General features: G+C 38.3%; 1 protein-coding gene across 13 annotated transcripts in view; it reads right to left on the reverse strand.

Annotated features, from left to right (window-relative positions):
* Positions 1-14,075, reverse strand: part of LPP (LIM domain containing preferred translocation partner in lipoma) — a 736,773-nt gene that overhangs the window by 171,170 nt on the left and 551,528 nt on the right. The gene's annotated exons all lie outside the window — the stretch shown is intronic.

Below are 14,075 nucleotides of genomic sequence, written 5' to 3' on the forward strand. Positions count from 1 at the left end.
AGTGAACAACATATTAAACCCAGAATATTCTTAAACAGTGATGCCTGAATATTCAGCTCAGTACACAGTATTCCTTATACTCTACAATTTTATGTTTATTAACTGACAATGTGATGTGAACCTTCTCATAAACCGTAGGAAATGAGGAACAGTACTGAGCAGAATGCAAAATAGTGTAGGAAATATAATTCTCAAGTTTCTTTGGCAATTCTTCTGAGGCAACCAATGTTGTAATTTTACACAGGGCACTTATTTTCCTACTTGCCTATGTTTTAACAGTGTATAAACAACAATATATGAAAAGTATTTGAGGTAACTAAAGAAAAAGGCCAAAGGATCCCAAGAGATCATGAAGTCTATGAGAGATGAGGTCCATGGAAAAGGTACTGGCCTAAGATGTCACAAGATTATGGGACAAAGATCAGCCCAGAATATGGCCTCTGATTACTTGATGCCTGACTCTTTATACAACTACACTGCCTCTCATGATAATATGATGATGCTGGGTATAAAAACTTTTTTTTAAAATAAAACACAACACAATTGATAACCTTGAGGACATCATTTCACCATAATGTCCCATCAGTTTATCTTCTGGTTGAGCTATACCCATATTTCTCAACATTTTGAACATTAGAGAGTTCATGGATAAACATTCTAAATTTAATTACGGTGTTTACTTTCATGTCTTTTATGGGGAAAGCAACAAGTACTTAGTCCTTAAAATCAAATTACGGATATTATTGACATGAAGATAAAATAGGTTAAAAAATAAATGAGCTGATTTAAACAAAAATGATAGACAAATAATAGATATAGATATATTGCATGTATGTGTGTGTGTATGTTAGTTGCTTAGTCATGTCCAACCCTTAGCAACCACACAGACTGTAGCCCACCAGGCCCCTCCATCCATGGGATTCTCAAGGTAAGAACACGGAGTGAGTTGCTATTTCCTTCTCCAAAAGGAACTATAGAAAGAAAAAAAGTGAAGTTGCTCAGTTGTGTCCGACTCTCTGTGACCCAATGAACTGCAGCCCACCAGGCTCCCTCATCCATGGAATTTTCCAGGCAAGAGTACTGGAGTGGTTTGCCATTTCCTTCTCTGATATTATTGCATATTTGGTGAAAATTATGATGGTGGCTTCCAATGACCAAGGAATGGGAAGCTTTCAAGTTGGGAGACTAGTAACTGTGCCATGATCCTAGGGCTGAATGATGTGTCTATGTGTGTGGAGAGAGATTGAAGATGTAGCGGTTAATAATTCTTTTCAGTTGCCTCCTGCCTACTGCAGCATCTTAACCTCCTTCAGCAGGTCACTCCTGTACAGTGTTTGTGTCCTTTCTTGTTGAATTTTAATAAGTGATGTTTACCTCCAGGTAGGAGTGAAGCCAGGTCCAGGACTCAGATAAACTGAAGTTTTGATAGAGAACCAAATGGGGGCTGAGACCCTCAGAACTGTGCAGTGCTGTTATGAAACTGGGAGAATTTAATGTAACATGACTGGCATCAGAGTCAAAATTAGGAAGAAAGTCAGGATATGGTCATTAATTTGGACTTGCTGCTGGAACTTCTCAGTTTACTGGGCTTGGGTATTTTCTGCTTATTTTCCTCTTAAAGCATTCAATTGTCTTTACTGAAAACTCCATCCACAAATAGTGCGTCACCAATAGATCTCTTTCTGCCCCAGCAATAGGTGGACCCCTCTGGCATTCAATCTGGCACAGATCAGGTGGCAATAGTGGTAAAATCCCCTGAATCTGGGTGAGAAAGTCTGTATTTTCCACTGCCAGTCATGTAATTTGTTTCCTATCAAAGCTCTTTGTGCTAAAGGATTGAACAAATGCTTTCTCTCCTTGGTCATTATATCACCTTATTTCTTTTGTCTCCCATCGCACACACTTCTATGATTGGTATATAGTAAGCACTCGATCAATATTTGTAGATGACTGAATCTGTTTAATTGAAAGTACAACAGATGTCTACCAAGTAGAACTCTGCAGATGTTCAAACAATGGCTTTGCTGACAGTCAATTAATTATGCCTTCTGACAATTCTAATGTCACTTCAAAGTCTGGAAGGAGATGATTATCTGTGTGCTTTAGAGAAAGTTGTGGGGAAAGTTCAGGTTGGGGGAAAGGAGGGTGGTTTGGAGGGGAAAGGAGGGTGGTTTGGAGGGGAAAGGGAGTTGAGCTCACAGTTATCTGTATTGGTATGTTTAAGATCAGAAAATGCAGAATAAGCACTTGTAGGCCTGGGTATCAGCTCTGCCATGTCTCAATACACAACCGCAGACAATCTGTGAATTGAAACTTTCTTTTGCCATACGCACTGTGTGCCCCACCAGCTTTTCTCTCTCAAGATATCAAGCTTATTTTCATGTGATTAGACAAAGGTTCCTTGACTATAAAGCAAACATTTCTTTTCTGCTTTTCTTCTCATTCTTTCATAAAGAGAATGGTGATCCCAATGCAACAAAATGGGTAGGTATCTACTGTAAGTATGAAACACGGATCCTGGGTGATGCTTCCCAGTCTTGAAGGGGTGAAATGTAAGAGAACAACCTTTCACAACTGCTTGCTATGAAAAACACAAGTAAACATGGATAAAGGATGTTTTTGCAATGTGATTCCCTGCTCATCTGACCCATTTGGATTAGGACAGAAGAAAATTGAGGAGGTAAGAGATTGTCTTGGGTTCTAGGGACCACAAAGGAAGTCCAGAGTGAAAGAAACATAATTTAGAATTTAGAACAGAAAATCCTAACTATATAACCTAGCCATTGGTCAATTTCAATCTTTGATTTTCACAGAAAAGACATGCAAAACAGATAAATCGAGTTCAAGGGTATCAATCTAACTTTGACTGAAGTTCAATGATTGTAGCAACTATCTGTTGTTCTCCCTAAAACACTCTCTAGTGACTTCAAGTGATTTAAAAAGGAATTAGAAAGCTTGAGTTATAATCCATGGCTCTGTCACCAATTAGTTTGAAACTAAAAAAACTATTTTCTTTTTGTAATCTCTAAAAGTGAGAGGATTTTCCTAGATAGCCCCTAAGATTCCCTCTAGCTATAACAATTTATGATTCCATAAGGTACTAAATAAACATAGGTTAAATAAATGAAGTTTTTTTTTTTTTTGTAGTTTATACCATGTCCTGACCCAGGGGATGTGGGATGTCTGCTCACAATTTTTTTTTTCATGGGTTAATTAATTAATTAAACATTAAACATCTCCTGTGTATCAGGAATTGACCCAGGGTTAAAGATAGAGACACAGCAGTATACTAACCAAAAACTACCTTCAATCAGACTTACATCTTAATGAGGTAAACAATAAATGCTACAAGTAAGTAACTTGATGAGTATGAGAAAAAGATATTGGCAATCTCTTTGGTTCATTTCTATTTGGAAATCAAGTATACATACATAGGTTTTAACAAGTTATTATCATTTCATCATTTTTATGGGCATTGGATTCTTTTTTCCTTTTTTTTAATTGGAGGAAATTTGTTTTACAATGTTGTGCTGGTTTCTGCCATACAACTACTCAAATCAGCAATGATTATACATATATCACCTCCCTCCATTCCCCACTGGGCAATATATTTTTAACCGAAGTTTGAATAAGGTATAACCCAGTCTGGGTTCACAAAAATAGCAGGCCCAATCTACTTCCTCACCTTTGTGAACAGCCCTGCCATTCCTTTACTCACTAGCAGAGACTAATTTCTATCTTTTGCTCAGAAAGGGGATTTTGCCCATAGAGTTCTAAACAGTCTCAGCTTTACAACCTTGAACAAGTCATTTAGGCTTTAGTTTTCGGGAAAATGAAAGGTTGTCCTATATAGTTTCTATGATTAAATGATTCTTTATGATACTACAATTCTTGGTTTCCAAATCAATGCTTAAAAATACACCATGTAGCCAAATTAATTAAAAATTAACGTGTACTAAGATAGAACACATAAAATGCTTAGGATCATTATTTATTTAGTGCTGTAATCATATATTGCCCCGAGCAAACGTTTTACCAGAAATCAGTGCCACAAAAGGAAGTCTATCTAATACGTCTTATTAACAGAAGACATTTTATTCCCACGGCCCACAGAGACCTTAAACGAAGAGATGGAGAGAAACGAAATCAAGAAGTCTATTTTTCCCCAAATCAATACCACCTTTTCTCTGAACCACTTATTTTCTACTTATTCTTCCATTGTGACTTTAGGGTTTTTAATTAATTAGGTCATTTTTCTGTGAAAATAAGGTCCTTAAGGCCCCAGGTTCCATCTGTACTAAAAAGAGGCTCCCACTTGGAAGCACTTTCTAGTTTGTAATTGACAGGAGTACTTTGGAAACCATTTTCTTGACACAAAATAATAATGGTTAAAAAAAAAACAAAACCAGTGACACAATTATTTAGAACCTGCCAGATGAGACCCTCTAAAAACTTTTCAAAGTAATCATGCTTCTCTTTGTACCAATGAAGAAGCTAAAAAGAGAGTATGTTCACGGATTTATCTCATAGTCGATGACCAACCCAGTAACATGGTGCTGAGAGGATGTAATGGGGTGGAGAGAGAACAGAATCGGAATCAGTAGGCTCGCTGCTTATGGGAGCTATGAGTAGTAGTGGTGGTGGAGTGGGGCGTCCCTTAATCACTCAGTTCCTCTGTTTCTTCATATACCAAATGGAAACAAACACATTGCTTGGTATTGCTTCGAGCTTAGGGTTTCACTGGTGGCTCAGGTGGTAAATAATCTGCCTGCAATGTAAGAGACCTGGGTTCAATCCCTAGGTTGGGAAGATCTCCTGGAGAAGGGAATGGCAACCCACTCCAGTACTCTTTAACTAGAGATTTCTACGGACAGAGGAGCCTGGTGGGCTATAGTCCATGGGATTGCAGAGTCGGACACGACTGAGCAGCTATCTCTTTCTTTCTTTGTCTAGCTTAAATGATATAAAAAATACAATATAAAAGTGCTTTACAAAGCATTATATGTTAGTTGTAATCATGTAGCAATAATGATAAACTGGGTAGCACTGGAAATTAGATGCAAGAGCCTGATTCCCAGGCAAGCTGAGATGCCTAAGTGACAGAATGTCAGAGTTGGATAATATTTCTGAAATCGAATCTCATAGTCCAATGAATGCTTGAATACCTATCACCACTTCCCCAAAAAGGGATTATTGGGCTTTGTCCTAGGCTCATCCAAATATTTCCTCTGTCACTTAAACATGTTAATTTATTATATGGAATGTAATTTTTCCAGCTTCCCCTCACTTGCTTTTGTTGCTAACTTTGGAATAATACATATTAAGTCTAATTTCTTTTTGACATGGCAGTTCTCCAATAGGTTTCAAGGCTCTAGGTTTTCTTTTCTCCACTCCTTCAACTGTAGCTCAAATAGTGGTTTCCAGTTTCCTAAGCCTCTTAGTCTAAGTCCTCTAGACATGCTCATTTATCCTTTGTTCTTATTAGTATAGAAAAGAAATAGACCATCTTTCCATTGTTTGGGGCATTTTGCTTCTACTCATGCACATCCATGGGACCTCCATCTTGCTCTCAATTAAGGAGATACATAGTACCAAATATAGTGATGTGGTTTTATCAATAAAGTAATCATAGCAATGCCCATCTGAATCTTTCTTTTTTTTAAAAAATTTTCATTTTTACTTTATTTTACTTTATAATACTGTATTGGTTTTTGCCATACATTAACATGAATCTTTCTTATCTTATGGCTTGATTCATGCCAGGTCCCCACTGCCTCACGTATTTTACTCTTGTCCAACATTCCTTTGAAGCAATAAAGGCTACTTCCCCTAGAACCAACTTCTGGCTTCATGCAAAAACTCTCAATATGGCTCACTAAGAATACTCAAGAGATAAGCAAAAACAAAACTTAGATAAATGCCAAGTTTTGTGAAGAGAATTTACCTAGTGCTGTCTAAAGGCATAGGAATTCTTCAAATAGCTCACTAAACAATTCTAAGACTCACACACTTCAGTCTTTTTTTGTTTAAGAAAGAATAAGACAACACCATGTAAACACTGCCAAGATAATTACAGCTTCATGCTTCAAAATAAGCGGGTAGATATTTTCAGTCCATCCTCAGATACATTACATTATTCACTTCCAGATATTCTGTATTCCAAGATTATTGCCTTCTGCCTTAGGGTCTGTGCAGCCAGAATATCATTATTTTTGAGGGAGTCATGCCATAGCCACAGGCTGAGATATGGAACCTCTCACTTACAACACCTTTTCTCTTTCAAAATGAATGAAAGCACAAAACTTAGAGGCTCTGGGTATACCAACCAACATGGAGAACACCTGGATACATTCACAGACATGGCTGAAGGATATCTAGAGACAAACTCAACTGTCCTTTACAGTCAGTTCAGTCGCTCAGTAGTGTCCGATTCTTTGCGACCTCATGAACCACAGCATGCCAGGCCTCCCTGTCTATCACCAACTCCCGGAGGCCACCCAAACCCATCTCCATTGAGTCGGTGATGCCATCCAACCATCTCATCCTCTGTCGTCCCCTATTTTCCCCTCAAAAATACCTGAAAAATATAAGCCCTGATTAGGGCTTCCCAGGTGGAGCTGGTGGTAAAGAACCCATCTTCCAATACAGGCAACATAAGAGTTGTGGGTTCAATCGCTGGGTCAGGAAGATCCCCTGGAGGGGGAAATGGCAACCCACTCCAGTATTCTTGCCTGGGAAATCCCATGGACAGAGGAGGCTGGCAGGCTCTGGTCCATAGGGTTTCAAAGAGTTGGACAGGATGGAAGTGACTTAGCACACATGTATTAGCTCCAATGCTGGCCACTAGCCCTCTTCAGTTTCACAATTTTCTAGCAATAACTTTCTCCCTCATTAGTTTCAATATCTGTTTAAAATATCCTCCCTCTATTTTAAGTTCTGAACTTCACCTTAAATTATAATAATTTATAGTTCATTACCCACTTTTCTTTCTGTGTATCTACCCCTGGCACTGAAAGTCTCTTCTAGCATAAACACGGTCTTCTAGCTGCCCAGGGAAACAGGTTGCTCCAAGATGCAAGCACTTGACACAAGGCCTGTAGCCCTGCAAATGATTTGAGCTACAGATCTGTTGTGTGGTTAACTGAATTAAAAGAGAACTTCTCCTACTTCAACTTTCTTCTATATTTCCTCTCTCTCCCCTACAAAATAGTGTTCAAGGCCTATTCAAGTACACCCCTGTTAATAGAAAGACACTTGGGAATCTGATATAGCCAAAATTCAAGTCCAGTTCAGTTCAGTTCAGTCGCTCAGTCGTGTCCGACTCTTTGCGACCCATGAATCGCAGCACGCCAGGCCTCCCTGTCCATCACCATCTTCCAGAGTTCACTCAAACTCATGTCCATTGAATCGGTGATGCCATCCAGCCATCCCATCCTCTATCATCCCCTTCTCCTCCTGCCCCTAATCCCTCCCAGCATCAGAGTCTTTTCCAATGAATCAACTCTTCGCATGAGGGGGCCAAAGTACTGGAGTTTCAGCTTTAGCATTATTCTTTCCAAAGAACACCCAGGGCTGATCTCCTTTAGAATGGACTGGTTGGATCTCCTTGCAGTTCAAGGGACTCTCAAGAGTCTTCTCCAACACCACAGTTCAAAAGCATCAATTCTTCAGCGCTCAGCTTTCTTCACAGTCCAACTCTTGAATCCATACATGACCACTGGAGAAACCATAGCCTTGACTAGATGGACCTTTGTTGGCAAAGTAATGTCTCTGCTTTTGAATATGCTATCTAGGTTGGTCATAGGTTTTCTTCCAAGGAGTAGGCGTCTTCTAATTCCAAGTCCAGTAGATGCAAAATGTTCAGAACATTAAAGACTATCTTCCCTTCAAAGATCGGGACTGATCATACTGCTCTCTTATGGTTTATCTTTGGTAGCATTTAGCTAATACTGTAATGTAACAGTTACAGTTTTTGATGAAGATGGAAAAGGAAGGGCAATGTAACATTAAAACTAGCACCTTTTCGGATGCAATCATTATAAAAAATTCAGCTGAGATCAGTTGGAGGTTCTAGCTTGTAATATGTTATCAAGAAATGGCTTGAGAAAATGAGATGAGTTGTAGCTGTGATTTGCTTCCTTTGAGGTCAACAGTCAACTCATGTGGTTGATAGAGCAGTATTAGGTGGGCTATCTCTCCAGAGTATGTATCTGAGCCATGGCAAAAAGTCTATGCTTAGTCACACCAGTTAATTCAGGAGTTAAAGACAGTCAACGTATATCGGCAGTGACAATGAAGTCAGAGCTACAAAAGCCCTGGGAAAGAGAGGTAAGAGACAAGAGTAGTTAACTACAGGGACAGCTTACATCTTTTTGCAATGGTAACGAATCAGAATGAACTTAAGATGAGATGAGTAAGTCCAAATCCAAAAAGTTATGCTGTGTAACTTGAACTCATTGAGTCTCTCTCAATCTTGGTTTCTTCATCAGAAAAAGAAAAACATCATTTTTATTGTAGTTGTTCAGTTGCTCAGTCATGTCCAACTCTTTGCAACCCCATGGACTGCAGCACGCCAAGCTTCCCTGTCCTTCACTATCTCCCAGAGTTTGCTCAAACTCACGTCGATTGAGTCGGTGATGCAATCCCACCATCTCATCCTCTGTCGCCCCCTTCTCCTCCTACCCTCAATCTTTCCCAGCATCAGGGTCTTTTCCAATGAGTTGGCCCTTTACATCGGGTCGTGATCAGGTCTATCAGTCAGACCATGACTGTGAATAGCCTTTTTAAACTTGGAGAGCTTTAGGTAAACATCAGCTTTGGTCATCACCACCACAATGCTTATCATCTCACCAACAATAGAAAGGGTATGTGTCCAGTAGAAAATAAAGAAACAGATAAATAAGAAAGAGGAATTTTCAAACAGTCAAATTTAGAAGACACAGGAATGATTCTTTATTCCTCCTGCCCAAGAAGGGAGTGTTAAGATAATTCATTAATGGCAATTCCCTAGTGGTCCCATAGTTAGGGCTCTATTGCTTCCATACCAGGGAGCACAGATTTGATCCCTGGTTGAGGAACCAAGATCTTACATGCCACACAGCATGTATATAAAAAGATAATTCATCTATGGCAAGCTTCAATACTTTTGGGGGGAGAAAGGGTGTACTGTGTAGTTATATTATCTCTAGTTGTTATAATCTGAAATGAGTCTGCCCTCCTCACAGTATCTTTACATCAATCTACCTGTTTCAAACTAATTTGCTGACATAATGACAGTTCACTCTAAATACTTCAGCATTTGCTCCTGACAACAAGGATACTGTCTTATACACCAATGCCATTACCATACCCACAAAATTGACACTGATATTTTATTATCTAATATATAGTTCATATTTAAATTTCTTAATCTCTCCCCAAATGCCCTGATTTTTGCTCCAGACCCAATCAAGATGTATGCCCTGCATTTGAATGACATGTATTTTTCATCTTCTTTAATCTTAAATAGTCTAACACTGACATTTTTAAAGAATTCAAGACAATTGTCTTTAAGAATGGCATATCATCTAAATTTGTCTATCTCCTAATGGTTAGATTCAGGTTACATATTTCCACAAGACTATTACATAGACAATGTTGTATACTTTCTACTACATCATATCAGCTGGCACATGTCAGTTTGTCCCAGTATTGGTGATGCTAAGTTTCATCATTTGCATTAAGAAAGTTTCCAAACTCTATTTGTGAAGGTATCTTTTCTTCTTTGTACTCAAGTCATCCATGACGTGACCTTTGGATATCCCTTCCCTACTCTGAACATACCATAATTATAGTTCTTTAAATAAAGAAAACGTGATAAAACTGATGCGAAACTCCATAATGAAAAATAAAACAAAACAAAAAACCAAATATATTCATAAATTTTTCCACTTAAGGAAAAAGAAACTAGGAGTGGCACAGAGAAAAACCAACATGACCACAGGGGAACCTTTTCCATTGATGCCATTTATTTACATTTTGTTCCCTCTCACTCACTGGTATAGCTCACAATCTAATAGGAGATCTTTGACATGAAAGCTCTTTATGACCTTCAGCAAATCAGCTATAGTGCCAATGAAAATTTCAGCATTAAATAGGCAAAGTGATAGAAAAAGTGAGCAGCTGAGCTAAGGCTGGCAATGTTAATGCAAGAGTGAGAAATTCTTTTAAGGTGGTGATTAACAAAGCTATTTCCAGCCCAGAATGGAACTAAGGTAAAATTCTGATAGAGAACAAGAGATGACTCTTATTCATCTCTCTTGGGTCAGGCCCTTCTGTTGCAAACACATGGTACATAGCCTTCTTCCCCTCATCTTCAGACAGACTTAACTCTGTCTTTTATGCTCACATAGGGTCTCTGGCAGACCCAGCACAGTGCTGCACTGCTTGCCGCACTGATATCCCTAACATGCTTGCCTCTCTCCCATCCTTCCCCGGAACTTGTGGGTTCCCTGAGGGCAGAGATCCTGCATCTCGTTGTCCCTGGCACCCAGCACAGAGGCAGGTGTGAATGTGCTCGGGAAATATTTAATGTTTAAAGAATAGAAGAGTAAACCACAGTCCTGTTAACTCATCCTTTGCTTCCTGCTTTTACCTACCATGAGAGGTAGAAAAGGCATTCTGGCTTTGGAAACCATAGTCCTAACCACATTTCATGAAATAGTTCTCATAACCTTTTATCTCAACGTGTGGGACTCATTACATAAAATACTCGGTATTTAGGCTATTGGTTCCAGCCTACCTCTCTAACCTTATTTCCCAATATCTTGTTCCTTCCCACATGGATGCTTCACTCCAGTGATTTTATTCCCTTTTATGTTAAAATTCTACTCATCAGAAATGACATCACTTCTCTACTATCACTGCACTTCCAAGTCTCTACTACCATAATTTAAAAAACAGAAAGTTTATCTACTCTATAAACACTTTCCATTCCTGCCTCATAATTTGCTGTCTCTTTCTTCTATACCCTCAGAGGAATTTGGCTGAACTTTGAATAACTTACTTGTCACTTTCTGCCTTGCCTTATAATTAAATGCCACATTGTATACATCCTCTATTAGACAGTAAGCTTCTTTAAATATAAGACCCATGTCTCTCTTGTTTCATGTGCATTTAACACCTACCCAGCAGAGTGGCCTGCACATAATAGGTTGTTCATTGGTGGATGTTTTCCATATAAAGTAATTTTCCTTAAATCATCCGGGTCTCAATTTATATTTTCTATATAGTTTCTATATCTATGTAGTTCATTCTATCTACTTGGTGGTGCTAGTGGTAAAGAAGCTGCCTGCAAATGCAGGAGAAACAGGAGACACAAATTTGATCCCTGGGTCAGAAGAATCCCTGGAGGAGGAAACGGTAACCCACAGTGGTATTCTTGCCTGGAGAATCCCATGGACAGAGGAGCCTAGCAGGCTACAGTTCATAGGGTCACCAAGAGTCGGATAAGACTGAAGTGACTTAACACAAACATAGAAGAGAATACCTTCTCTTATTTTCCATTTGTCCAAAGCTAATCTCCTCCATAAAACCTTTCTTAAATATCCAGACTAAACTTTGGAAGGGATGGATATGTTTATTACCTGAATCGCTGTGATGGCAAAACACATGTATCCATACATCCAAATCCACCAAATTATATACATTAATTATGTGAAGTTCTTTGTGTACTTCAATAAAGCTGTGGGAAAAGCTTTTAGAAGAAAAAAAAATGTATAGACCTGGATTTTAATCCATTAGTGGATTTTAATCCACTCCTGCAACTTATTAGCTGTTGATATTGGGCAGATTACTTAACATTTCTGAGCCTTGGTTTTCTAATCTGGAAATAATAATACCATTTACTTCACAGGATTATAGCTTTTTCCGTAAGGATGAAATGAACAAATTCTTATAAAGTACATGTTATAGAATAGTCCTGCCATACTGTAAGCACTCAATAAAACTTAATCATTATTCCACATTCCCTCTCATGGTTTATAACATTCATTTGGCAATAATTATTTATCAATTGGTGACATATGTTCTAGTTTTGCTTGGAACTCAATTTAAAATCAAGCATTATTAATGGATTTTTAATGGGCATATCTTGTTTTCTTAAGTAAGGCATGGGATAACTTTGATTATTGAGTATATTTCTACATGCCAAGAACTTGACTAAGTGTTTTCTATAAATATTTCATTCAATACTCACAGTAACAGTATAAAACAGCCATTATTTCCATGTTATAAATATAGCAAAACAAAATGATGTAGAGGGTAAACAATTTGTTTGCATTGTCTAAGCTAGAAAGTAGTAGAGCTGGGACAGTTCTTGAAGACAAAGATAGTATTTAATTATATGTTTCCCAGAGTACTTATTATATATTCATTAATACAGTCACAACCTATGGTCAATGTTGTTTATTTCTATCTATTCTGTTGCTATGATAATTGAAGCATACATATTTGGCATGTTAGCATTTTTGTTTTTTATATACCTTAATACAGATAATAAAGGGCCTTATTTTTCACTTTTAATAAACTTTTTTCAAACATTATCTTAGGTTGCAATATAAGATCTTCTCCCATATCAATGACAAGAGCACTACATACTTTTAGTGTATTTCAATATAACTAGAGACTTTTTTTTTATACTATTCTCTATCCATTTGTGCTAGGCTTCCCAGGTGGCTCAGTGGGTAAAGAGTCCACCTGCAATGCAGGAGACACAGGAGATGTGAGTTCAATTGCTGGGTTGGGAAGATTTCTTGGAGGAGGGCATGGCAATCCACTTCAGTATTCTTGCCTGGCAAATCCCATGGACAGAGGAGCCTGGCGGGCTACAGTCCACAGAGTTGGACATGACTAAAGTGCCTGAGCACACAGCACACAGACGCACTTGTGCTAGTCTCTGTCAACTTACATTTAACTTTTAGCTTTGTACACTTCTCTGCATTAATGATGTTTCTATAGTGAACTTACAAAGAAAGAAACACTAAATAACATTTGCTTCACACTCTTGATTTAGGAAAAGGGGCTGAGGCAGTGGAGGGACAGGCCAGTATGTTTAGCTGGTGGAAGGCAGAAAAGGAATCAGAATGACTCTTTATCCCCACTATTATGCTCTTTTAGCTAAGATACACTGTCTCCTGAATACAAATAAATGCCACATTTTTCATATTCTAATCCAGTCCATTTATGATGTGGGTTTGGACCAGTGCCCTCAGTTTACCTGTTATTAAATATTCTCAAATAAGAAGTGGGAAGACATAGAAAGTATTTGAATAAGTAAAATCCTGGGCAATTTTCCCACCTCTCTGCCTTTGTTCCTACTGCTCCCCAAATGTAATATCCTCTCTCTAGAAGCTCTTAGAGCAGGGTTACTCAGAATGGTGGATGGATGCCTAGTTGACTAAGACACTCTGTGAAGAGACAAGTTCAGAAGCAGACAGTATTTATAAAATATTATAGTAGCTTAATAGAGTAATTTATTCCTATTAAATATAACAATGCTAAAACTCTGTCTTCCAATTTGTATTCTTTTTACTTCATTTTCTTAGTAACTAATTTTAATTATACTCTGTGGAGATATGGATCTCCAACAGATTAGGGAGGAAACAGAAAATTTGAAAGGCACTGCTTTAACAAGTCCAGGTTCAAGAGCCATTAATTCTTCTCAAAAGCATTCCTAATGTTCTTGATGCAGAGAGCATTTACATTTTATAACATTTGACCTAAGTCCCTCTTATAACTCTACCTAGTATACCTAGACTATCAATTATTTGTGTGCTTTTTTGCCTTTTCTGAATAATTCCAACCTCCTTGAGGACAGGTTATGTATTTTTAATACCTCATAATTGGCATTCGGAGAAGGCAATGGCACCCCACTCCAGTACTCTTGCCTGGAAAACCCCATGGATGGAGGAGCCTGGTAGACTGCAGTCCATGGGGTCGCGAAGAGTCGGACACAACTGAGTGACTTCACTTTCACTTTTCACCTTCATGCATTGGAGAAGGAAACGGCAACCCACTCCAGTGTTCTTGCCTGGAGA

The sequence above is a fragment of the Ovis canadensis genome, chromosome 1, assembly GCF_042477335.2.
Source record: "Ovis canadensis isolate MfBH-ARS-UI-01 breed Bighorn chromosome 1, ARS-UI_OviCan_v2, whole genome shotgun sequence".
NCBI lineage: Eukaryota > Metazoa > Chordata > Mammalia > Artiodactyla > Bovidae > Ovis > Ovis canadensis.